This window comes from Chiloscyllium punctatum, chromosome 33 (genome assembly GCF_047496795.1).
Source record: "Chiloscyllium punctatum isolate Juve2018m chromosome 33, sChiPun1.3, whole genome shotgun sequence".
NCBI lineage: Eukaryota > Metazoa > Chordata > Chondrichthyes > Orectolobiformes > Hemiscylliidae > Chiloscyllium > Chiloscyllium punctatum.
Genome location: NC_092771.1, coordinates 7,929,978 through 7,956,943, shown reverse-complemented (window position 1 = coordinate 7,956,943; position 26,966 = coordinate 7,929,978). Strand labels below are relative to the sequence as shown.

The 26,966-nt window shown below is 48.4% G+C and overlaps 1 protein-coding gene across 12 annotated transcripts in view; it reads right to left on the bottom strand.

Annotated features, from left to right (window-relative positions):
* Positions 1–26,966, bottom strand: part of LOC140458399 (leucine-rich repeat and immunoglobulin-like domain-containing nogo receptor-interacting protein 1) — a 548,017-nt gene that overhangs the window by 430,574 nt on the left and 90,477 nt on the right. The window contains exon 1 of one of the 12 annotated variants that reach the window (XM_072552883.1): positions 1,266–1,283. The exons of the other annotated variants lie outside the window; for them this stretch is intronic. The gene's annotated coding sequence lies outside the window, so the exon portion shown is untranslated. Of the gene's footprint in view, positions 1–1,265; positions 1,284–26,966 lie in introns of those variants that run through there. 12 annotated transcript variants of the gene reach the window in all.

Here is a 26,966-nt window from a genome sequence, read left to right as displayed (position 1 = left end):
TTCTCCTAGCTCGATAGATAATGCAAGCCTCTGTACTACCATTCCCAAATTCTGACCTGAAAACCTGTCTCATCAACCAACCTTCCATCAGCCAACCCAACACCTTGTCCTGTAGAACACACCTTCAATCTTCTATGATAAAGACACTATGCAAATGGTGTTACTATCTGACCCCTGGGGCTGTCAGAACCAATTACAATCGATTCTCACTTAATTCTTTTATTCCTTCATGGGACATGTGTGTCACTGGCTGGGCCCAGCTTTTATTCCCCGTCCCTAGCTGCCCCTTGAGAAGGTGGGGGTGAGCTGTAGTCCATGTGCTGTAGATAGACCCACAATGCCCCTAGGGAGGGAATTCCAGGGTTTTCACCCAGCGACACTTTAGAAATGGGACAATATTTCTAAGTCAGGATGGTGAGGGGAACCTGCACGACGTAGTATTCTCATCTATCTACTGCCCTCGTCCTTTTAGATAGAAGTGGTTGTGGGTTTGGAAGGTGCTGTCTGAGGAGCTTTGGTGAATTTCTGCAGAGCATCTTGTAGATGGTCCACACTGCTGCTACAGAGCACCAATGGAGCAGACGTTTGTAGATGTGGTGCCAATCAAGCGGCTGCTTTGTCCTGGATGGTGTTGAGCTTCTTGAGTGTTGTTGGAGCTGCCCCCACCCAGGCAAGGGGGGAGTGTTCCATCACACTCCTGACTTGTGGCTTGTAGATGGTGGACAGGCTTTGGGGAGTCAGAAGGTGGGTCACTTGCTGCAGGATTCCTAGCCTGTGTCCTGCTCTTGTAGCCACTGTGTTTATGTAGTGAGTTCAGTTGAGTTTCTGGTCAATGTTAACCCTGAGGTTGTGGTGGGGGGGTTAGGATGGGGAGGGGTTCAGTAATGGCTGTGTCATTGAATAACAATCAGGCACAGAAGGCAGGAATGGTAACGCATTCACAAAACCAAAACCAGAACAATCGAACACTTCTCTAAGTCAATCAATAGTTGGTCAAACACATTGATCAGTCTCAGAGCTTTAAGTGTAAGTGCAGAGAGCACTGGAAGATGGGGAGGTAGTGAGGGGTGTAAGGCAATGGAAGGTGAGGGAATCTATCGAGGTGGTGATCGGTGGGGATAGTATAGACTGGGGTAGCATCAATGTATAGGCTACAGTGCAAGGGTTAAAGGTCACTGGCACGGCTTTGGCATGAACTACTTGCTCTGAGGCTGCAGCAATGTTGGCGATGAATCGAAATAGCGGAACCAACCAACGTGACTAACCTTCAGGACAAACATTGTTTCCTGGGAGTTGCCTCATGCTCTCATCGTTGGTATGTGTTTTGAAGTCACAGTTTTAATCAGTGCAGATCATGTCAATATCAGCAGTTTCTAAACTTACAGAAGACCCAGAGAATTCAAGCTCTGTGTTTTCAGTGAGGGACAAACCTCATTAATGCCGATACTGTTAATCATTCAGTAAGAGATACAATCACCCATCCAACAGAGCCAGCAAGTCCTGCACATCGCCTGAGAGAGAGGGGGCTGCAGGAGGAGGAGGAGGAGAGAGAACAGAGAGGGGGGAGAGAGAGAGAGAGCTGGGGAAAGAGACAGCTGGGGAGACACAAAGGGGGAGAGAAGGGGGAGAGAAATGTGAAAGAAGATGGGTTGTGGAAACAAAGAGGAAGGAAGGGGGCAGAGAACGGGGAAAATGAGAGAGGGAGAGAAGGGTGAGAGAGAGGAGGAGGGGGGCAGAGAGAGAAAAGAGCTAAAGAGAAAGGGGAGAGAGAGAGAGAAGAAGGAAAGTGATAGATTGCTGAGTGAGACAGGGTACAGAGAGGGAAGTGGGAGAGCGAGTGATGGAAGGGGAAGGAGAGAGAGATGAACTGGCAGGAGGGAGAGAGAAAGAGGAGGGAGGGAGAAGGAGGAGATAAAGACAGGGAGGTCATTAGGGAGAGATAGAGGGAGTGACTTTATAGAAACACTCCAGACCATGTTGAAGTTGATGTGCTAATCACTCGGATCGAGTCCACACAGGCAGCTCCAGGTATTCAAAACCAGGAAGAGATTTCTCTCATCACAATCAGACAACTTGACTTCAGTCATAAATTCACACAGCGCACTGACCCTTCAGGCACTTAGCAGACAATAAATACCACGACCTTCTGATAAAAGATAAGACAGTTATTTATTCTTTCCCTGGCTTCTTGCTTCCGACTGAAGATCCAAGGAAATGGATTTATCACAACACCGGACAGAGGCACATTGTCCACACACTCCCAGGGCAGCGACAGCATGGGGTTAGATACAGAGTAAAGCTCCCTCTACACTGTCCCCCATCAATTACTCCCAGGACAGGGACAGCACAGGGTTAGGCACAGAGTAAAGCTCCCTCTGCACTATGTTTCCTATTTCTACAGCGTGTTTCTCTTGCTGCTATCAGCTGTTGCTGGGCCAGTTGATGCCGCTGGATTTCTGTTTGACATGTTACAGATTTGACTGGAATGAGAGATTGGGGGTTTATATCAGACGCACACTTGCAGCCAAAGAGAGGGGAGACCTTTATTTAAACTGACTGCCAACCAACAGATTGGGTAATGCCAACTGAAAAATGGCATTTTTTGCAACACAGCGTCAGATTTCTGCATCCTGGCTCCTGGCACCCAGTTCATGGTCCAGCTCAGGACACCGTCCCCCAAGGATATGTTTCTCCTCTCACCACGACCCGTCCTCCCTCACTGAAACCCCAAACCTCCCTTCAGGAACTGTATCCCAGTGAGAGTCAGCCCCTTCAGGAACTGTATCCCAGTGAGAGACAGCCCCTTCAGGAACTGTATCCCAGTGAGAGTCAGCACCTTCAGGAACTGTGTCCCAGTGAGAGTCAGCCCCTTCAGGAACTGTATCCCAGAGAGAGTCAGCACCTTCAGGAACTGTATCCCAGTGAGAGTCAGCATCTTCAGGAACTGTATCCCAGTGAGAGTCAGCCCCTTCAGGAACTGTATCCCAGTGAGAGTCAGCACCTTCAGGAACTGTGTCCCAGTGAGAGTCAGCCCCTTCAGGAACTGTATCCCAGTGAGAGTCAGCCCCTTCAGGAACTGTATCCCAGTGAGAGTCAGCACCTTCAGGAACTGTGTCCCAGTGAGAGTCAGCACCTTCAGGAACTGTATCCCAGTGAGAGTCAGCCCCTTCAGGAACTGTATCCCAGTGAGAGTCAGCACCTTCAGGAACTGTGTCCCAGTGAGAGTCAGCACCTTCAGGAACTGTGTCCCAGAGAGAGTCAGCACCTTCAGGAACTGTATCCCAGTGAGAGTCAGCCCCTTCAGGAACTGTGTCCCAGTGAGAGTCAGCACCTTCAGGAACTGTATCCCAGTGAGAGTCAGCACCTTCAGGAACTGTATCCCAGTGAGAGTCAGCCCCTTCAGGAACTGTATCCCAGTGAGAGTCAGCACCTTCAGGAACTGTGTCCCAGTGAGAGTCAGCCCCTTCAGGAACTGTATCCCAGTGAGAGTCAGCCCCTTCAGGAACTGTATCCCAGTGAGAGTCAGCATCTTCAGGAACTGTATCCCAGTGAGAGTCAGCACCTTCAGGAACTGTGTCCCAGTGAGAGTCAGCACCTTCAGGAACTGTATCCCAGTGAGAGTCAGCCCCTTCAGGAACTGTATCCCAGTGAGAGTCAGCCCCTTCAGGAACTGTATCCCAGTGAGAGTCAGCACCTTCAGGAACTGTATCCCAGTGAGAGTCAGCACCTTCAGGAACTGTGTCCCAGTGAGAGTCAGCACCTTCAGGAACTGTATCCCAGAGAGAGTCAGCACCTTCAGGAACTGTATCCCAGAGAGAGTCAGCACCTTCAGGAACGTCCAAAGTTCAGTGGTGCAATACCTTAGCAGGGATGACAGTGGAGGAACAATGGCGGATATTTCTGGGTATAATGCAGAAGTTGCAGGGTCAGTTCATTCCAAAAAGGAAGAAAGATCCTAGGAGGAGACATGGGCGGCTGTGGCTGACGAGGGAAGTTAAGAAAAATATAAAGTTAAAAGAGAAAAAGTATAACATAGAAAAGATAAGTGGGAAAACAGAGGACTGGGAAGCTTTTAAAGAAAAACAGAGAATTACGAAGAAGGAAATACGCAGAGAGAAAATGAGGTACGAAAGTAAACTGGCCAAAATTATAAAGGAGGATAGTAAAAGCTTTTTTAGGTATGTGAAAGGCAAAAAAATGGTTAAGACTAAAATTGGGCCCTTGAAGACAGAAACAGGGGAATATATTACGGGGAACAAAGAAATGGCAGAAGAATTGAATTGTTTCTTCAGATGTGTGTTCACTGGGGAAGACACAAGCAATCTCCCTGAGGTAACAGTGGCTGAAGGACCTGAACTTAAGGGAATTTATATTTGCCAGGAATTGGTGTTGGAGAGACTGTTAGGTCTGAAGGTTGATAAATCCCCGGGGCCTGATGGTCTACATCCCAGGGTACTGAAGGAGGTGGCTCGGGAAATCGTGGATGCGATGGTGATTATTTTCCAGAGTTCGATAGATTCGGGATCAGTTCCTGCGGATTGGAGGGTGGCTAATGTTGTACCTCTTTTTAAGAAAGGTGGGAGAGAGAAAACAGGAAATTATAGACCAGTTAGTCTGACCTCAGTGGTGGGAAAGATGCTGGAGTCTATTATAAAGGATGAAATTACGACACATCTGGATAGTAGTAACAGAATAGGTCAGAGTCAGCATGGATTTATGAAGGGGAAATCATGCTTGACTAATCTTTGGGAATTGTTTGAGAATGTAACTCTGAAGATGGACGAGGGAGATCCAGTAGATGTAGTGTACCTGGACTTTCAGAAAGCTTTTGATAAAGTCCCACATAGGAGGTTAGTGAGCAAAATTAGGACATATGGTATTGGGGGCAAAGTACTAACTTGGATTGAAAGTTGGTTGGCTGATAGGAAACAAAGAGTAGTGATAAACGGCTCCATTTCGGAATGGCAGGCAGTGACCAGTGGGGTACCGCAGGGATCAGTACTGGGACCGCAGCTTTTTACAATATATGTTATGATATAGAAGATGGTATTAGTAATAACATTAGCAAATTTGCTGATGATCCTAAGCTGGGTGGCAGCGTGAAATGTGAGGAGGATGTTAGGAGATTACAGGGTGACCTAGACAGGTTAGGTGAGTGGTCAGATGCATGGCAGATGCAGTTTAATGTGGATAAATGTATGGTTATCCACTTTGGTGGCAAGAACAGGAAGGCAGATTACTACCTAAATGGAATCAATTTAGGTAAAGGGGTAGTACAGAGAGATCTGGGTGTTCTTGTACACCAGTCAATGAAGGTGAGCATGCAGGTACAGCAGGTAGTGAAGAAGGCTAATAGCATGCTGGCCTGCAAAACAAGAGGGATTGAGTATAGAAGCAAAGAGGTTCTTCTGCAGCTGTACAGGGCCCTGGTGAGACCACACCTGGAGTACTGTGTACAGTTCTGGTCTCCAAATTTGAGGAAAGACATTCTAGCTATTGAGGGAGTGCAGCGTAGGTTCACGAGGTCAATTCCTGGAATGGCGGGACTACCTTACGCTGAAAGACTGGAGCGACTGGGCTCGTATACCCTTGAGTTTATAAGGCTGAGAGGGGATCTGATTGAGACATATAAGATTATTAAAGGATTGGACACTCTGGAGGCAGGAAACATGTTTCTGCTGATGGGTGAGTGCCAAATCAGAGGACACAACTTAAAAATATGGGGTAGACCATTTAGGACAGAGATGAGGAGAAACTACTTCACCCAGAGAGTGGTGGCTGTGTGGAATGCTCTGTCCCAGAGGGCAGTGGAGGCCAAGTCTCTGGATTCATTTAAGAAAGAGTTGGATAGAGCTCTCAAGGATATTGGAATCAAGGGTTATGGAGACAAGGCAGGAACAGGATACTGATTAAGGATGATCAGCCATGATCATATTGAATGGTGGTGCAGGCTCGAAGGGCAGAATGGCCTACTCCTGCACCTATTGTCTATTGTCTATTGAACTGTATCCCAGTTAGAGTCAGCCCCTTCAGGAACTGTGTCCCAGTGAGAGTCAGCACCTTCAGGAACTGTATCCCAGTGAGAGTCAGCACCTTCAGGAACTGTATCCCAGTGAGAGTCAGCCCCTTCAGGAACTGTATCCCAGTGAGAGTCAGCACCTTCAGGAACTGTGTCCCAGTGAGAGTCAGCCCCTTCAGGAACTGTATCCCAGTGAGAGTCAGCCCCTTCAGGAACTGTATCCCAATGAGAGACAGCCCCTTCAGGAACTGTATCCCAGTGAGAGTCAGCACCTTCAGGAACTGTATCCCAGTGAGAGACAGCCCCTTCAGGAACTGTATCCCAGTGAGAGTCAGCCCCTTCAGGAACTGTGTCCCAGTGAGAGTCAGCACCTTCAGGAACTGTGTCCCAGTGAGAGTCAGCCCCTTCAGGAACTGTATCCCAGAGAGAGTCAGCACTTTCAGGAACTGTATCCCATTGAGAGTCAGCACCTTCGGGAACTGTGTCCCAGTGAGAGACAGCACCTTCAGGAACTGTGTCCCAATGAGAGTCAGCCCCTTCAGGAACTGTATCCCAGTGAGAGACAGCCCCTTCAGGAACTGTATCCCAGTGAGAGTCAGCCCCTTCAGGAACTTTATCCCAGTGAGAGTCAGCCCCTTCAGGAACTGTATCCCAGTGTGAATCAGCACCTTCCGGAACTATATCCCAGTGAGAGTCAGCACCTTCAGGAACTATATCCCAGTGAGAGTCAGCACCTTCAGGAACTGTATCCCAGTGAGAGTCAGCCCCTTCAGGAACTGTATCCCAGTGAGAGTCAGCACCTTCAGGAACTGTATCCCAGTGAGAGTCAGCCCCTTCAGGAACTGTATCCCAGTGAGAGACAGCCCCTTCAGGAACTGTGTCCCAGTGAGAGTCAGCCCCTTCAGGAACTGTATCCCAGTGAGAGTCAGCACCTTCAGGAACTGTATCCCAGTGAGAGTCAGCCCCTTCAGGAACTGTATCCCAGTGAGAGTCAGCACCTTCAGGAACTGTATCCCAGTGAGAGACAGCACCTTCAGGAACTGTATCCCAGTGAGAGTCAGCCCCTTCAGGAACTGTATCCCAGTGAGAGACAGCCCCTTCAGAAACTGTATCCCAGTGAGAGTCAGCCCCTTCGGGAACTGTATCCCAGTGAGAGTCAGCACCTTCAGGAACTGTGTCCCAGTGAGAGTCAGCCCCTTCAGGAACTGTATCCCAGTGAGAGTCAGCCCCTTCAGGAACTGTATCCCAGTGAGAGTCAGCACCTTCTGGAGAGGACAATCTACAATGAGAGAGTGAGTGAGCATTGTCAGAGGATTTTATCCATTGATTTCTTACTGTTTTGTGAAAGGTGATAACCAGGAATAAGGGTCAATGTCAGTCTGAAATTGTAATCGGATGATCCCACTTCATATTTGAAATTGGATTAATATTTCAAACTGAACTCTGCAGAATTACTCATCCTCTGGGGAATGCCACCAAAGGTGCTGACAGGCTGACAGTCATTCTCACAGAAACACAATCCCAAAGTCAAGGTATTTGCTCATTGAATCTGTACTGACAGGCTTCTGCTGAAGGTTTCTGATTGTTCCTCACATCTCCATCTCTGTCTGTCAAAGCTCGCTTCTCAACTGTCACAAGACTTGGCCCAGTCACTGTACCCTCTCCCCATCCCTCCACCCTCCTTTCTGTTCCACAATCCCTGCAATTACTTCCAGCATGTTACATACATAAGGCATTACCGACCCCTGTGCATGTCACAGGTTACATCTCAGATCCACTTTGATTTATGGTGATGCTCTTTGACCCAGGTTTTGTCTATTGGTAGTTTGGGCGATCAGTAATCCACAGCCAAACAGTAAATCAGTCACAGGGTTTATTGTCCACGATTAGGGCTCCATCTTTGATTACTGACCTCCCTCACTTACATTTCCATATCAACACAACACATACATGTGGGATGTTTTGGACTTTGGGGGGAGGGGGGGATTTGCAATAAGATCCAACTGCTCTACACCAACATCGTTAGTGCATTCTTAATCAATGGGTGGGAATCAGAAAACTTGCCAACCAGATCTGGAGTAAGGCAGGGCAGGTTACTCTCTCTCGTCTTGTGTCTGTGTTTGCGGAGTCCATCAGGAAGGATGCAAGTCTGGGAAGGGCGACTACTCCAGGCAGCAGAGACCTGTGGATCAAAGCCTCCTCGTACATGGATGATGTCACCATTTTCTGCATTGATCTGCAGTCAATGGGCAGACCCATGAACATCTGCGACCAATTCAAACTGGCCACTGGCACCAAGGTAATTTGAGGCAAGAACAAAGCCATGTTCTTTGGGAACTGAGCTGACTGATCCTTTATCCCCTTCACCATCAGGACAGATTACCTGAAGGTGTTGGGAATATGGTTTGGAGGGGCTGGGTGGTGCACAAAGTCTTGGGAAGAGTGCACTGTCAAAGTGAAACAGAAGCTGGTCTTTTTGGTAGCACCACTTTCTCTCCATTGTGGGTGAAACCCTGGTCATCAAGTGTATTCTACATGGCACAGGTCTGACCCATTCCCTAAAATCACGCTCTTGCAGTCACCCGAGCCATCTTCTACTTCTTCTGCAGGTTTAAGATGGACTACATCTGCAGGGACCCCAAGTACAAAACCCTGGATGGCCAGAGGAATGTTCCCAACATCATCCTCATCCTTTGTGTGCAGCAGCATCAAGCTGTACTAGACCCTTGATACACAAACACCAAGTCACACTAAGTACTGAGATTCTACCTGTCCTTGGTATTGTGAAAGATGGGACTGGTCTCACCGCTGCGGAATGCTCCAAGTAGTTGGACATTTCTGTATCACCTGTGCTTTGCGGAGAAATTTGCAAAGAGAAGCAACTTTGACCACAACTCCATCAGGAAGTGGTCAGAACACAGTGTCCCTGAGACTCTGTGAGAAAAGGACAGGATGGATCCTGTCGTGTGGCTCCCTGAGCAGACTGTCAAAGTCATTGGGCAGAACGCTTCATCACCAGATCTTTCCAACAAGCACCACACAGTGACAGGGTTACACACTGTACCCCACACAGTGACAGGGTCACACACTGTACCCCACACAGTGACAGGGTCACACACTGTACCCCACACAGTGACAGGGTTACACACTGTACCCCACACAGTGACAGGGTCACACACTGTACCCCACACAGTGACAGGGTTACATACTGTACCCCACAGAGTGACAGGGTTACACACTGTACCCCACAGAGTGACAGGGTCACACACTGTACCCCACACAGTGACAGGGTTACACACTGTACCCCACACAGTGACAGGGTTACATACTGTACCCCACAGAGTGACAGGGTTACACACTGTACCCCACACAGTGACAGGGTTACATACTGTACCCCACAGAGTGACAGGGTTACACACTGTACCCCACAGAGTGAGAGGGTTACACACTGTACCCCACAGAGTGAGAGGGTTACACACTGTACCCCACAGAGTGACAGGGTCACACACTGTACCCCACACAGTGACAGGGTCACACACTGTACCCCACACAGTGACAGGGTTACACACTGTACCCCACACAGTGACAGGGTCACACACTGTACCCCACACAGTGACAGGGTTACATACTGTACCCCACAGAGTGACAGGGTTACACACTGTACCCCACAGAGTGACAGGGTCACACACTGTACCCCACAGAGTGACAGGGTTACACACTGTACCCCACAGAGTGACAGGGTTACACACTGTACCCCACACAGTGACAGGGTTACACACTGTACCCCACAGAGTGACAGGGTTACACACTGTACCCCACACAGTGACAGAGTTACACACTGTACCCCACAGAGTGACAGGGTTACACACTGTACACCACACAGTGACAGGGTTACACACTGTACCCCAGAGAGTGACAGGGTTACACACTGTACCCCACACAGTGACAGGGTTACACACTGTACCCCACACAGTGGCAGGGTCACACACTGTACCCCACACAGTGACAGGGTTACACACTGTACCCCACGGAGTGACAGGGTCACACACTGTACCCCACAGAGTGACAGGGTTACACACTGTACCCCACAGAGTGACAGGGTTACACACTGTAGCCCACACAGTGACAGGGTTACATACTGTACCCCACAGAGTGACAGGGTTACACACTGTACCCCACAGAGTGACAGGGTTACACACTGTACCCCAGAGAGTGACAGGGTTACACACTGTACCCCACAGAGTGACAGGGTTACACACTGTACCCCAGAGTGTGACAGGGTTACATACTGTACCCCACACAGTGACAGGGTTACACACTGTACCCCAGAGAGTGACAAGGTTACACACTGTACCCCACACAGTGACAGGGTTACATACTGTACCCCACACAGTGACAGGGTTACATACTGTACCCCACAGAGTGACAGGGTTACACACTGTACCCCACACAGTGACAGGGTTACATACTGTACCCCACAGAGTGACAGGGTTACACACTGTACCCCACACAGTGACAGGGTTACACACTGTACCCCACAGAGTGAGAGGGTTACACACTGTACCCCACAGAGTGAGAGGGTTACACACTGTACCCCACAGAGTGACAGGGTTACACACTGTACCCCACACAGTGACAGGGTTACATACTGTACCCCACACAGTGACAGGGTTACACACTGTACCCCACAGAGTGAGAGGGTTACACACTGTACCCCACAGAGTGACAGGGTTACACACTGTACCCCAGAGAGTGACAGGGTTACACACTGTACCCCACACAGTGACAGGGTTACACACTGTACCCCAGAGAGTGACAGGGTTACACACTGTACCCCACACAGTGACAGGGTTACACACTGTACCCCAGAGAGTGACAGGGTTACATACTGTACCTCACACAGTGACAGGGTTACACACTGTACCCCAGAGAGTGACAGGGTTACATACTGTACCCCACACAGTGACAGGGTTACACACTGTACCCCAGAGGGTGACAGGGTTACACACTGTACCCCACACAGTGACAGGGTTACACACTGTACCCCAGAGAGTGACAGGGTTACACACTGTACCCCACGGAGTGAGAGGGTTACACACTGTACCCCAGAGAGTGACAGGGTTACATACTGTACCCCACGGAGTGAAAGAATTACATACTGTACCCCACAGAGTGAGAGGGTTAGATATTGTACCCCACACAGTGACAGGGTTACACACTGTACCCCAGAGAGTGAAAGAATTACATACTGTACCCCAGAGAGTGACAGGGTTACACACTGTACCCCACAGAGTGAAAGAATTACATACTGTACCCCACAGAGTGACAGGGTTACATACTGTACCCCACAGAGTGACAGGGTTACACACTGTACCCCACAGAGTGAAAGAATTACATACTGTACCCCACAGAGTGAGAGGGTTAGATATTGTACCCCAGAGAGTGACAGGGTTACACACTGTACCCCACAGAGTGACAGGGTTACATACTGTACCCCACAGAGTGAGAGGGTTAGATATTGTACCCCAGAGAGTGACAGGGTTACACACTGTACCCCACGGAGTGAAAGAATTACATACTGTACCCCACAGATTGACAAGGTTATATATTGTACAACACAGAGTGACAGTGTTAGATACTGAACCCCACAGAGTGACAGCGTTACACACTGTACCCCACAGAGTGACAGGTTTACACAGTGTACCCCACGCAGTGACAGAGTTAGATACTGTATCCCACAGAGTGACAGGGTTACACACTGTACCCCACAGAGTGACAGGTTTACACAGTGTACCCCACAGAGTGACAGGGTCACACACTGTACCCACAGAGTGACAGGGTTACATACTGTACCCCACAGAGTGACAGGGTTACACACTGTACCCCACACAGTGACAGGGTTACACACTGTACCCCACAGAGTGAGAGGGTTACACACTGTACCCCACAGAGTGAGAGGGTTACACACTGTACCCCACACAGTGACAGGGTCACACACTGTACCCCACACAGTGACAGGGTTACACACTGTACCCCACACAGTGACAGGGTCACACACTGTACCCCACACAGTGACAGGGTTACATACTGTACCCCACAGAGTGACAGGGTTACACACTGTACCCCACAGAGTGACAGGGTCACACACTGTACCCCACAGAGTGACAGGGTTACACACTGTACCCCACAGAGTGACAGGGTTACACACTGTACCCCACACAGTGACAGGGTTACACACTGTACCCCACAGAGTGACAGGGTTACACACTGTACCCCACACAGTGACAGGGTTACACACTGTACCCCAGAGAGTGACAGGGTTACACACTGTACCCCACACAGTGACAGGGTTACACACTGTACCCCACACAGTGGCAGGGTCACACACTGTACCCCACACAGTGACAGGGTTACATACTGTACCCCAGAGAGTGACAGGGTTACACACTGTACCCCACACAGTGACAGGGTTACACACTGTACCCCACAGAGTGACAGGGTTACACACTGTACCCCACACAGTGACAGAGTTACACACTGTACCCCACAGAGTGACAGGGTTACACACTGTACCCCACACAGTGACAGGGTTACACACTGTACCCCAGAGAGTGACAGGGTTACACACTGTACCCCACACAGTGACAGGGTTACACACTGTACCCCACACAGTGGCAGGGTCACACACTGTACCCCACACAGTGACAGGGTTACACACTGTACCCCACGGAGTGACAGGGTCACACACTGTACCCCACAGAGTGACAGGGTTACACACTGTACCCCACAGAGTGACAGGGTTACACACTGTAGCCCACACAGTGACAGGGTTACATACTGTACCCCACAGAGTGACAGGGTTACACACTGTACCCCACAGAGTGACAGGGTTACACACTGTACCCCAGAGAGTGACAGGGTTACACACTGTACCCCACAGAGTGACAGGGTTACACACTGTACCCCAGAGTGTGACAGGGTTACATACTGTACCCCACACAGTGACAGGGTTACACACTGTACCCCAGAGAGTGACAAGGTTACACACTGTACCCCACACAGTGACAGGGTTACATACTGTACCCCACACAGTGACAGGGTTACATACTGTACCCCACAGAGTGACAGGGTTACACACTGTACCCCACACAGTGACAGGGTTACATACTGTACCCCACAGAGTGACAGGGTTACACACTGTACCCCACACAGTGACAGGGTTACACACTGTACCCCACAGAGTGAGAGGGTTACACACTGTACCCCACAGAGTGAGAGGGTTACACACTGTACCCCACAGAGTGACAGGGTTACACACTGTACCCCACACAGTGACAGGGTTACATACTGTACCCCACACAGTGACAGGGTTACACACTGTACCCCACAGAGTGAGAGGGTTACACACTGTACCCCACAGAGTGACAGGGTTACACACTGTACCCCAGAGAGTGACAGGGTTACACACTGTACCCCACACAGTGACAGGGTTACACACTGTACCCCAGAGAGTGACAGGGTTACACACTGTACCCCACACAGTGACAGGGTTACACACTGTACCCCAGAGAGTGACAGGGTTACATACTGTACCTCACACAGTGACAGGGTTACACACTGTACCCCAGAGAGTGACAGGGTTACATACTGTACCCCACACAGTGACAGGGTTACACACTGTACCCCAGAGGGTGACAGGGTTACACACTGTACCCCACACAGTGACAGGGTTACACACTGTACCCCAGAGAGTGACAGGGTTACACACTGTACCCCACGGAGTGAGAGGGTTACACACTGTACCCCAGAGAGTGACAGGGTTACATACTGTACCCCACGGAGTGAAAGAATTACATACTGTACCCCACAGAGTGAGAGGGTTAGATATTGTACCCCACACAGTGACAGGGTTACACACTGTACCCCAGAGAGTGAAAGAATTACATACTGTACCCCAGAGAGTGACAGGGTTACACACTGTACCCCACAGAGTGAAAGAATTACATACTGTACCCCACAGAGTGACAGGGTTACATACTGTACCCCACAGAGTGACAGGGTTACACACTGTACCCCACAGAGTGAAAGAATTACATACTGTACCCCACAGAGTGAGAGGGTTAGATATTGTACCCCAGAGAGTGACAGGGTTACACACTGTACCCCACAGAGTGACAGGGTTACATACTGTACCCCACAGAGTGAGAGGGTTAGATATTGTACCCCAGAGAGTGACAGGGTTACACACTGTACCCCACGGAGTGAAAGAATTACATACTGTACCCCACAGATTGACAAGGTTATATATTGTACAACACAGAGTGACAGTGTTAGATACTGAACCCCACAGAGTGACAGCGTTACACACTGTACCCCACAGAGTGACAGGTTTACACAGTGTACCCCACGCAGTGACAGAGTTAGATACTGTATCCCACAGAGTGACAGGGTTACACACTGTACCCCACAGAGTGACAGGTTTACACAGTGTACCCCACAGAGTGACAGGGTCACACACTGTACCCACAGAGTGACAGGGTTAGATACTGTACTCCACAGAGTGACAGGGTCACACACTGTACCCACAGAGTGACAGGGTTAGATACTGTACTCCACAGAGTGACAGGGTCACACACTGTACCCACAGAGTGACAGGGTCACACACTGTACCCACAGAGTGACAGAGTTAGATACTGAACCGCACAGAGTGACAGGGTTACACATGTACCTGACAGAGTGACAGGGTTAGATCCTGTACCCCACAGAGTGACAAGGTTAGTTACTGTACTCCACAGAGTGACAGGGTTAGTTACTGTCTGCAACCGGTAGATATGTCATAGAGATGTACAGCACAGAAACAGACCCTTTGGTCCAACCCGTCCATGCCGACCAGATATCCCAACCCAATCTAGTCTCACCTGCCAGCACACAGCCCATATCCCTCCAAACCCTTCCTATTCATATACCCATCCAAATGCCTCTTAAAATGTTGTAATTGTACCAGCCTCCACCACATCCTCTGGTAGCTCATTCCATACACGTACCACCCTCTGTGTGAAAACGTTGCCCCTTAGGTCCCTTTTATATCTTTCCCCTCTCACCCTAAACCTATGCCCTCTAGTTCTGGACTCCCCGACCCCAGGGAAAAGACTTTGTCTATTTACCCTATCCATGCCCCTCATAATTTTATAAACCTCTATAAGGTCACCCCTCAGCCTCTGACGCTCCAGGGAAAATTGCCCCAGCCTGTTCATCCTCTCCTTATAGCTCAAATCCTCCAACCCTGGCAACATCCTTGTAAATCTTTTCTGAACCCTTTCAAGTTTCACAACATCTTTCCGATAGGAAGACCAGAATTGCATGCAATAGTCCAACAGTGGCCTAACCAATGTCCTGTACAGCTGCAACATGACCTCCCAACTCCTGTACTCAATACTCTGACCAATAAAGGAAAGCATACCAAACACCTTCTTCACTATCCTGTCTACCTGCAACTCTACCTTCAATGAAGTGTTGATTAGATTAGGCCTGTACTCATTGGAGTTGAGAAGAATATGAGGTTTCTTTACTGAATCAAGCCTGTCAACTCCTCTCAGAGGTTTGTCACTGTTGAAAGATTGTTTGCCCTTGTGGGAGAGTCTCGGACCAGAAGAGGCCATCATCTCAAAATAAATGGCCATCCATTGAGGACAAAGATGAGGAATTTCTCCTCTCAGAAGGTAATGAATCTGTGGAATTCTTTCCCACAGAGGGATATCGAGGCTGGGTCATTCCGTATGGTCAAGGCTGAGACAGACAGATTTTTAATCAGGAAGGGAATCAGGGATCATGGGGAAAGGGCTCAGAGTGACACAGTGAGGGAGGAAGGGCTGAGAGTGAGGGAGGGAGAGATCAGAGTGAGCGGGCTCTCTGACAGTGAGTGAGAGGAATGTGGGGATACAGCCGAGTACAGGCTCTGAGCACACTGTGTCTCTTGCTGTGATGTTCCAGTGAGAGTTACTGGGGCAACCCAAGCTACAGTATTGAAGGGCAGATTGTCCTGGAAGTGGATCAGAGATGGACCATGAGGGTTCTCTGGGGCTGTCCCTATCTACGGGTATGGCCTGTATGTGTCTGGTGACCATGGAGTGTGCGCTGAGATATTGGAGTTCAGTGTCTAACACAGAGATCTGTGTGAGCAGGTGGGAAGCTGAAATCACTAAGTTCCCGTTCTGGCTCCCAAGTCAAGATTTGCAGCATTGAGTTTGTTTGATGTCTTTGGTGAGACAGGAAGCTGAATATTAATGAGCTGAATTGAGCTGTTAACTCACTCTGCCTCATGGGAAAGTCAGCAGAAGCATCAAAGATGGATTGAATGTTCCTGGTGTCGTGAGGTCTCTCTCTGGACTTCTTGTGGATTCTGCTAAAAGTCTCAGCTGAGTCGATGCCCCTCAGAGCCCTATTAAATTCTACCCACTATCTTTACAGCGACCACTGCCCACCTGCCAGTATCTCACAGAGTGATGGTGACTGATGAAGCAGCCTAGATCTCTGACTGGACCATCATATAGTGATAATGGCATAGAGTTCAGAGTGTGGTGCTGGAAAAGCACAGCAGGTCAGGCAGCATCCGAGGGGCAGGAGTATCGATGTTTCGGGCAGATGCCCTTCGTCAGGAATGAGGCTTGTGGGCCAAGGGGGCTGAGAGAGAAATGGGAGGGGGCTGGGATTGGAGGGAGGTAGCTGGGAAAGCGATAGGTGGATAAAGGTGAGGGAGAAGGTGACAGGTCAGAGGGAGGAGTGATGGATGGGTCCGGAAGGCAGTGCCGAGTTGGAGGCTTGGGACTGGGATAATGCTGGGGGATGGGGAAATGAGGAAGCTGTGGAAATCCACATTTATCCCATGTGGTTGCAGGGTCTTAAGGCGGAAGATGAGGCGTTCCTCCTCCAGGCATTGGGTGGTAAAGGTTTGGCAGTAGAGGAGGCCCAGGACCTGCATGTCCTTGACGGAGTGGGAGGGGGAGTTGAAGTGTTCAGCCACGGGGTGGTGGGGTTAGTGGGTGCAGGTGTCCCAGAGATTTCTCTGAAACTATCCACAAGAAGGCGTCCTGTCTCCCTGATGTAGAGGAGACCACATCGGGTGCAATGGATGCAGTAGATGACATTAGTAAAGGAAGAGGTAAATTTCCAATGGATGTGGAAGGATCCCTTGGGGCCTTGGATGGAGGTAAGGGGAGTGGTGTGGATGCAGGTTCTGCACTTCCTGCAGTAGCAGGGAAAGGTGCCAGGAGTAGGGTATGGGCTGGTGGGGTGTGTGGACCTGACGAGGGAGTCACGGAGGGAATGGTCTCTCTGGAACACTGATAGGGGTGGGGATGGAAATCTATCTCTGGTAATGGGGTCCATTTGGAGGTGGCGGAAATAGAGGATGGTGCATTGTATGTGGAGGTTGGTGGGGTGGAAGGTGAGGACCAGGGGTTGGGGGAGGGGGGGGGGGGGAATGGGGGTGGGGGGGGGTGTTCTGTCCTTGTTGTGTTGGAAGGGGTGGGGTTTAAAGGTGCTGATGCATGAGATTGAGGATATGCACTGGAGGGAATCGTCAACCACGTGGGATGGGAAGTTGCGATCGTGGAAGAAGGTCATCTGGGACTTTCTGAGGTGGAATTGGTCATCCTGGGAACAGACGCAGTGGAGGAGGAGGAATTGGGAATAAGGGATGGCATTTTTACAACAGGTAGGGTGGGAGGAGGTGGGCTTGTAGAAGATGTCTGTGGTTAGTTGGTCGCCAGAGATGGTGATGGAGAGGTCCAGGTACAACCTCCTCGTGATGACTATATCGGTGCCACCTCGTGCTCCCACGGGGAGGTTGAACAGTTCATCAACTTTACCAACACCTTCCACCCCGACCTCAAATTCCCCTGGACCATCTCAGAAACCTTCCTCCCCTTCCTCCTCTCCATCACCATTTCTGGCGACCGACTAACCACAGACATATACTACAAGCCCACCGACTCCCACAGCTACCTAGACTATACCTCCTCCCACCCTACCTGTGTAAAAATGCTATCCCCTATTCCCAATTCCTCCGTCTCTGTCGCATCTGTTCCCAGGAGGACCCATTCCATCTCAGAAAGTCCCAGATGGCCTCCTTTTTCCATGATCGCAACTTCCCATCCCACGTGGTTGACGATGCCATTCAGCGTATCTTCTTCACTCCATGCAACACTGCCCTTGAACCCCACCTCTCCCAACACGAAAAGGACAGAACTCCCCACCCCTGGTCCTCACCTTCCACCCCACCAACCTCTGTATACATTGCATCATCCTCTGCCATTTCCGCCACCTCCAAATGGACCCCATCACCAGAGATGGACTTCCATCCCCACCCCTATCAGCGTTCCAGAGAGACCATTCCCTCCGCAACTCCCTTGTCAGGTCCACACCCCCCACCAACCCATACCCCACTCCTGGCATCTTTCCCTGCCACCGCAGGAAGTGCAGAACCTGCACCCACATCACTCCCCTCACCTCCGTCCAAGGCCCCAAGGGATCCTTCCACATCCATTGGAAATTTACCTGTACCTTTACTAATGTCATCTATTGCATCCATTGCACCCGATGTGGTCTCCTCTACATCGGGGAGACAGGACGCCTTCTTGTGGATCGTTTCAGAGAAATCTCTGGGACACCTGCACCCACCAACCCCACCACCCCGTGTCTGAACACTTCAACTCCCCCTCCCACTCCGTCAAGGACATGCAGGTCCTGGGCCTCCTCCATCACCAAACCTGTACCACCCAATGCCTGGAGGAGGAACGCCTCATCTTCCGCCTTAAGACCCTGCAACCACATGGGATAAATGTGGATTTCCACAGCTTCCTCATTTCCCCATCCCCCAGCATTATCCCAGTCCTAAGCCTCCAACTCGGCACTGCCTTCCGGACCCATCCATCATTCCCCCCTCTGACCTGTCACCTTCTCCCTCACCTTTATCCACCTATCACATTCCCAGCTACCTTCCCCCCAAGTCCCAACCCCCTCCCATTTCTGTCTCAGCCCCTTTGGGTCAACAAGCCTCATTCCTGATGAAGGGTTTATGCCTGAAACATCGACTCTCCTGCTCCTCGGATGCTGCCTGACCTGCTGTGCTTTTCCAGCACCGCACTCTCGACTCTGATCTCCAACATCTGCAGTCCACACTTTTCCCTCTGTGGCATAGAGTTCCCCAGATGGAGAAACCTTTTCCATCAGATGATGGGTTTTTGGGCTGCTACATGGGATCCTGCCTCTTGGAGACTTCAGGTGACCATCATTGGACTAAAACCATCTCATTGTGTGCAGCAATTTCCCCTGGTTTTCAGGAAGCCCAGGGCAAGAACAGGCAGAGACTTCACATCTCGGCAGAGCCCTCTACAATCAGCAGGGGCTGTGTTAAAGTAGAAATGAGCGTTTCCTTATGTCAGGCCCATTCACCCAGGAAGGAAAGGGTTAAAATAATCATAGCTGATTAAAATCAGTGACATGCAGATATAGCAATCACTGATCCCTTCTGACAAACAGAGCAACATGAGTAAAATAAGGAGCCTACACTTACTGAATAGGATAAAAATGATACAATTAAGAAACCTTTATTACTACAATCAGAACTGGCCTGAAGGCAACAGCCTGAATTTCAGATGCATTCATTGCTTATCACTCCTGTTATAGAACTGGCACCATCTTCCTAATGACACCAGTGGCACCATCTTCCAAGAGAAATAGCTTCCACTCTTCAACGAGTCTCTGGAGATGAATATTGTAACTTTTTTTTATGATGTGAAATTAGCTGTCTAGGCTTCCGCGCAATTTATAGATGGAAGATCCTTATATATCACGGAGGCGAATGACAATAAAATGTGCATTATACTTAGCAATTTAAATTTTTGTCAAAATGCATTTGGTGCTGGTTAGTCAAGCACAGATGGGACATGCAATTTGAATTGATTTGAGGTTCCACTAGCTTTCCTGAGAAGGGTGTTTGTGCCTCCAAATCTGATCCTTTCACTTTCCTCACCCCTCCTTCACTAGACTACCTGCTTGTCCACAAAAGCACCAGCTTACCAAAGGATTTCAGTAAGTGAACGTATCGCAGGGAATTCATTGGAGTTTAACCAATTGCGTTGATCTATTTGGTGCATGGTTTTAGATTTCAGAACATTCCACTTACCGCATCCACTCCCTGCTCGGGACTGTTTATTGCAACATAGAGCACTGGAGCCAAAACACGGTTCCTTTTGAATTTAGGAATATAGGAAATGGGATTATGTGGCTGTTCAGACGTCCCATTGGTTAATACCATGGCAGCTGATCTGTTGTGGCCTTCGGTCTCAATGGCTATTCTCTTATTCTGAGCCCCCTGTGTCCCTGGTCTGGACCCCCACTCACAACCATAATGAGACCATTAGACACAGGAGCTGCAATAGGTCATTCAGCCCACAGAGTCGACTCCACCATCCAATGGGATCATGGCTGCTCTGAGAATCCACTTTCCTGCCCTTTCCCCATCACCCTCGATTCCCCTTCCTGATTAAACATCTGTCTCTCTTAGCCTTGAATATCCTTAATGACCCAGCCTGATCAGCCCGCTGTGGTAAAGAATTCATAGACTCACTACCCTCAGAAAAGAAATTCCTCATCCTCATCCCTGTCTTAAATGGGCAATCACTTACTCTGGCCCTCGACCCTCCCACAAGGGTAAACAATCTTTCAACACTTACCCTGTCAAGGGGGCCTCGAAGTATTTTGTATGTTTCAATAAAGACACATCTCACTCTTTTAAACTCCAATGAGCACAGGCCCAGTCTACTCAACATTTCCTCATATGCCAGTCCCTCCATCCCTGGGATCAGCTGAGTCAACCTTCTCTGGACTGCTCCCAATGCCGGTGTATCTTTCCTCAGATACAGGTTCAGAACTGGTCAGTTTGTTCATGGTAAATGAGGACTGAGTGGCAATCAGGACATTTGGAGAATTTGTCACCTGTGAATTGTGCCATTGGGTCCATTCTTGATTGTCCACATGACCCCCTGAAGCTTTGGTGGTCATTTAATGGGAAAGAATGAACCTAACGGAGTTACTGATCAAAGAAACCTCAAATTTGCAACCACACTGAGCACTTGGTGCCTTTCCTTGGTCTGTTGGAGCTGAATGACTCAAGGAGTTTACTTTTTCAGTAATTTCACTCATAGTGAAGGGAAATTAAACACTTTTCTTCCATATCTGCTGTCCTACATTTGCATCAGTGAAGGGGTGAACACAGTGTAACAATATGCAGTCATTAGTCATGGTGATTCATTGGAATGCCAGCAGCACAGCCATACTCAGAAGATAGCACCAGCTCAGGAACTAAATCTGCCGGGACCGCTTCATAATCGTCTCCATGGAACCGTGAGTGCTCCAGCTGTTAATAACCATGTGTGCATTAGGAAACTGAAGCCTGTGTACATGCAGCCCGCCACACCTTGTGTTTTCAGCTTGGTTCACCTGGGCCTACTCAAAATTCTAACAGCCCCAACACCTTTCCCTGCAAGTCCACCCCTCCTCCCTTCTCCATCTCTCTTCCCTTCATCCCCTCACTGAGTCTTCCCCATCACAGGAGTATCCCACAGCTAAAGGACTCAGTCATCTTCATGTGATTATTTTATTGAAATGCACCAGCACTAAGCTACACCAATGGATCTCTCCCCAGTCTTCAAAACACAGTCAAAGACCGCAGCAGATTCAAATTGAATTCGAACACATTCAATGAATGCTTTAAACTCAGAAAAGAGCAGTCCATTGCTCTTTGCCCCTGTCCTGTAAGGGATGATTGAGTTGCCAGGGTTGATATCCTGTGGGGTTTAGAAAAATGTCTAATATATAAATATGTCAATATTAAAAATATCTACAATAGTTAAGAAGCTAAAGGCAGTAAAGTTGAAAAACTGATCCCCCTTTGGGGAATCTAAAACATGGGGACCACACTCTTAGAAAAAAGTATCTCCATTATGGACTGAGATGAGGAGACATTTATTCATGTAAAAGGTTGCAAACTTTTGGAATTTAATTGTTGCGTATATTCAGGAGAGAGATTTATCGATCTTTTGGGTAGGTATAGGATTCTGGGATTTGGGCAATGGGAAGGTCAGCTTGTTGAATGAGGGGCTCCTAATTCTTGGACTTCCTTTAAAGTCTGAGAGCATTGATATTCAAGGGGGAATCTTAAACAATTGTTATTACATTTACTGTCAATAGGTAGATACAGAAGGATCTAGATAGAGAGTTATCGATACGTTTTCATCTTGCATTAATATTTTTCGTGACTCTGGGAGATAGCCAGAGTCTGCTTTATCATTTCCCAGGAGGATCCCGATCTGATTAACTAACCAGAAGATAAGTTAAATGAACACATTCAGCCCCTTTTGATATTCTTTCACTGGTGGCCACAGATTGCCGGGATTTTCATCACAGACAATCAGATTGGAAAGTATTTGTCATGCATCCAAGTGTACACACCACATGGCCACTGTCTGTTCAAGGCCAGTATGACTCCTCAGTCTGGCCAGTACTTTAAAACTCTTGCACAGCAACATGCCAGAATTTCCAAAGATTTCAATAGCAAGTGGAGAAATATAAAAAGCTCTGATTTGCTAAAATCTGTCCTGTATTGTTGCAGAGTTGATATCACATCATTGCCTCCCTGACAGAGAAAGAGATGAAATTCTCTCAGCCCTGATCTTGTGTGAAATGAAAACCTGAGGTAGGTTAAGTGAAAGAGAAGGAGAACTGCAGCAAATCACATTCACAGCATCAGCCACCGAACCGAAATCTTCCCAATCAAATAACCTGCGACTTCCAACAAGACACTCATCCTTCTCTGTTGCCCTGCCAAACGAGATGATTGGTCAAGCAATAATGCAGCAATTGCCTCCCTACAGAGAGCACTGTCCAAGAATCACGCCGACTTCATTACTGATCAGTGTTACCACTCACTGGGACCAGAGTGCTGTAAGTCCAGCCCCTTTCCTCCTGTCATTCTGTACCAAAATAAAGCAAGAGTAGGCCATTCAGCCCTTCAAGCCTGCTCCACCATTCAATCTGACCATAGTTCCCCACTTTCTCCCTATATCCGTTTATCCATTTAGCCCAAAGACATATATCTAACTCCTTCTTGAAACCAGTCGATGCAGACACTGGGATTGCTCTCCTTATGGCATGGAGAGTTTTCTTTTGGGGTTGGGGGAGAGGTTTTATGGAGGGAAAGCAGACAAAAAGAACATATTGTCACTGGCCCAAGATTCCAACTGTCGCTTCAGATCACTGGCTAAGGATCGAGGGTCGAGATAAGAAATGATTTGTCTCAGTTGGAATCTGCTGCCTTACCAGGTGATGGGAGTTGACTCAACAGGAATTTCCTGATGAAGGACTTTTGCCTAAAATGTCGATTCTCCTGCTCCTCGGATGCTGCCTGACATGCTGTGCTTTTCCAGCACCACACTCTAATCTTGACTCTAATCTCCAGCATCTGCAGTACCCACTTTTGCCTAGGAATTTTCAAATGGGAATCAGATAAATACTCCATAAAAATAAACTGCATCTCCCAAGGGGGAAGGGTAGGGAGAGTGGGACCAATTCCTTTGAAGGAGCCAATGTAGCTGCACTGGCCACTAGCGTCTTTCTGCCCACCCCTAATTGTCCAGAGGGCAGTTAGGAGTCACCTGCATCAGGTGGGCCAATCTCATACGTGGGCCAGACCAGATAAGAATGGCAGATTTCCTCTGCAAAGGATGACAGTGAACCAGACAGGTTTGTCTGACAATCAGCAATGGTTTCCTCAGAATTAGCCTTTTACTTTAAGATTTGTGTTGAATTAAAATTCCACCATCACCAGATGAATAATCTAGTGAGGGTACGAATGGGTCATCACCTCCCCCTGTAACAGCAGAGAGAGAGAGAGAGAGAGAGAGAGAGAGACTCACTGCCAGTGACTGCAGGAGGAAGTAGATGCTGGATCCTGCTGCTAGGAACAGGTTAGGTCATGATTGGAATACCACAGTGAATTCTCATCTCAATGCTATAAGAAAGATGTTGTTAAACTGGAAAAGATTTACGAAGATGTTGCCAGGGTTGGAAGATTTGAGCTATAGGGAAAGGCTGAACAGGCTGGAGCTGTTTTCCCTGGAGCGTCAGAGGCTGAGGGGTGACCTTATAGAGGTTTACAAAATTATGAAGGGCATGGATAGGGTAAATAGACAAAGTCTTTTCCCTGGGGTCAGGGAGTCCAGAACTAGAGGGCATAGGTTTAGGGTGAGAGGGGAAAGATATAAATGAGACCTAAGGGACAACTTTTTCACACAGAGGGTGGTCCGTGTATCGAATGAGCTGCCAGAGGAAGTGGTGGAGGCTGGTACAATGCAACATTTAAGAGGCATTTGGATGGGTGTATGAATAGGAAGGGTTTGGAGGGATATGGGCCAAGGGCTGGCAAATGGGACTAGATTAGTTTTGGATGTTTGGTTGGCATGGATGAGTTGGGCTGAAGGGTCTGTTCCCATGCTGTTTGACACTATGAGTCTATAACAACAAGAACAGCAATACTCCCTGATAGTGTCTTTACATCCATAAAATAGATGAATAGAGTTGTGTTTTACAGAGCATCTTTAAAGGACAAAGGGGGTGCCTGAGAGGCTGAAATGTATCAAAAGTGATCCAGGATAAGAGTGAGCTGTCTTGCTGGAGAAATGTGCAAAGAAACCGTGGAGAGATTTCGAATCACAGAGGAGAATCGAGCAGTTGCTAGGGAACTAATGTGGGCCAGTGAGCACAGAGGTTGAAGGGGCAGTGTTGTTTATGACGCCTCTTGCAGCTGAAGAGCTTCCAATGACCAATAACTCCATTCTCTGGGCTATCATCAGAGGAATCATGAACAGTCACAACTCGAGGTGTTGATGGAACCCAGATCACATGAAATAATAGCAACTCTTTAAAGAAAAGCGAGGAGAAAAATGCAATTCAGGTCTTTTTGAAAACAGCGATAGAAAGGTCATTTGGAGGCAGCAGTCAGAGGTTGCTTTGTACTTGCTGATCCCTGGGGTATTTACAATGACTGGACTATTCTATTCAGTAACTAACAGAGACTCACAGCCACTGCTGGCTGCTGCTGATAACTCACAGTTCAGGCATCATCTCCCATACTGAGCCCAGAGGCCAAACTCTGGACTTCTTTCACACACACACACAGACACACACACACACACACACAGACACACACACACACAGACACACACACACACACACACACACACAGACACACACACACACGCACAAACACAGACACACAGACACACACACAAACACACACACACAGACACACACACACACACAGACAGACAGACACACAGACACACAGACACACACACAGACACACACACACACACAGACACACAGACACACACACACACACACACAGACACACACACACACACACACAGACAACACAGACACACACACACACACAAACACACACACACACACACACACACAGACACACACACAGACAGACAGACACACAGACACACAGACACACACACAGACACACAGACACACACACACACAGACACACACAGACACACAGACACACAGACACACACACAGACACACACAGAGACACACAGACACACACAGACACACACACACACACACACACAAACACACACACACACACAGACACACACACACACAGACACACACACAGACACACACACAGACACACAGACACACACACACACACACACACAGACACACACACAGACACACACACAGACACACACACACAAACACACACACACAGACAGACAGACACACACACACACAGACACACAGTCCAGTCCATCCTTTATTCTTTTACATTCCAGAGTTGCTTTGTGAAAAGACAGAAGGGAGAAAGAACAGTTTGCCAGCTACCTGCAAACCGGAGCCCAACATATGCAGATGCGACCTCTATTTAAATAAGAGGGCAGAGTTGCTGTTTGTTTAACATGTGCTGCACAGTCAGAATGTTCTGAATTGACAACAGCAACACCTTTTCAGAATCACTGGAGTCTTTGATCTGTGACTGCTAACTTAAAGCTGTCTTGTCCACTCCTTCCAAAATCCCCGCTCCGTTTGGCATTGAGTGGTCATTGGCAGTGTCGGGGTCAATGATTCCCAGGTGATGCCATGCTATCTGGGGCACAAAGCTGCTCTGAATAGTGCTCCTGTTCTCAGTCGCACATACACACTATCTCCATGCCCTGTTCAAATACTGCCCACATTTGGTGTGGTATTGGCTGGGTAAGGTGAGGCACAAGTGGTGCATAGACTTTGGATGTTCAGCTGAATTGGCTCATTTCTTTGTAAAGGCCTTTGTGTAAAACATGTAAAACCCCAGCCTGGAACCTGCAGAATGCTTGCATTTTTTTTTTGTAAATATATTTATTCGCAAATTTTTTTAACTTTACAAACATATAAAATTAGTGAAAAATACAATCAATAACAAATATCAGTATAATGAAAAAGAAAAAAAACACACTAATTACAATACAACTACTGTCTACTAACAACTAACCTACTCTATAATACCAAACAAACCCTAACACTGTGCAAAGCAGCACCAATGAATAAGGAAATAACGAATAGATCAAAAAAAAGAAAGAGAAGCAAAAAATTAACAAAAAAAAACACAAAATACAGAACAGCTATGCTCACAAACAAAGGAAAGGGAGCAGAATGCCTGCATTTTAAAAATATCTGAAAATTAAAAAGCTTGTCTTGGTGTTGGTGATCCTGGGACAGCAGTGTTGTCATTCCATTCCCACAGTGGGGATTTCCCATGGAGAGTAACACCTCACAGAGATCTTGCACAGCCCTGACGCTGTGCCTCAGATTCCAAACTTGAACAGAAGACAAGCTC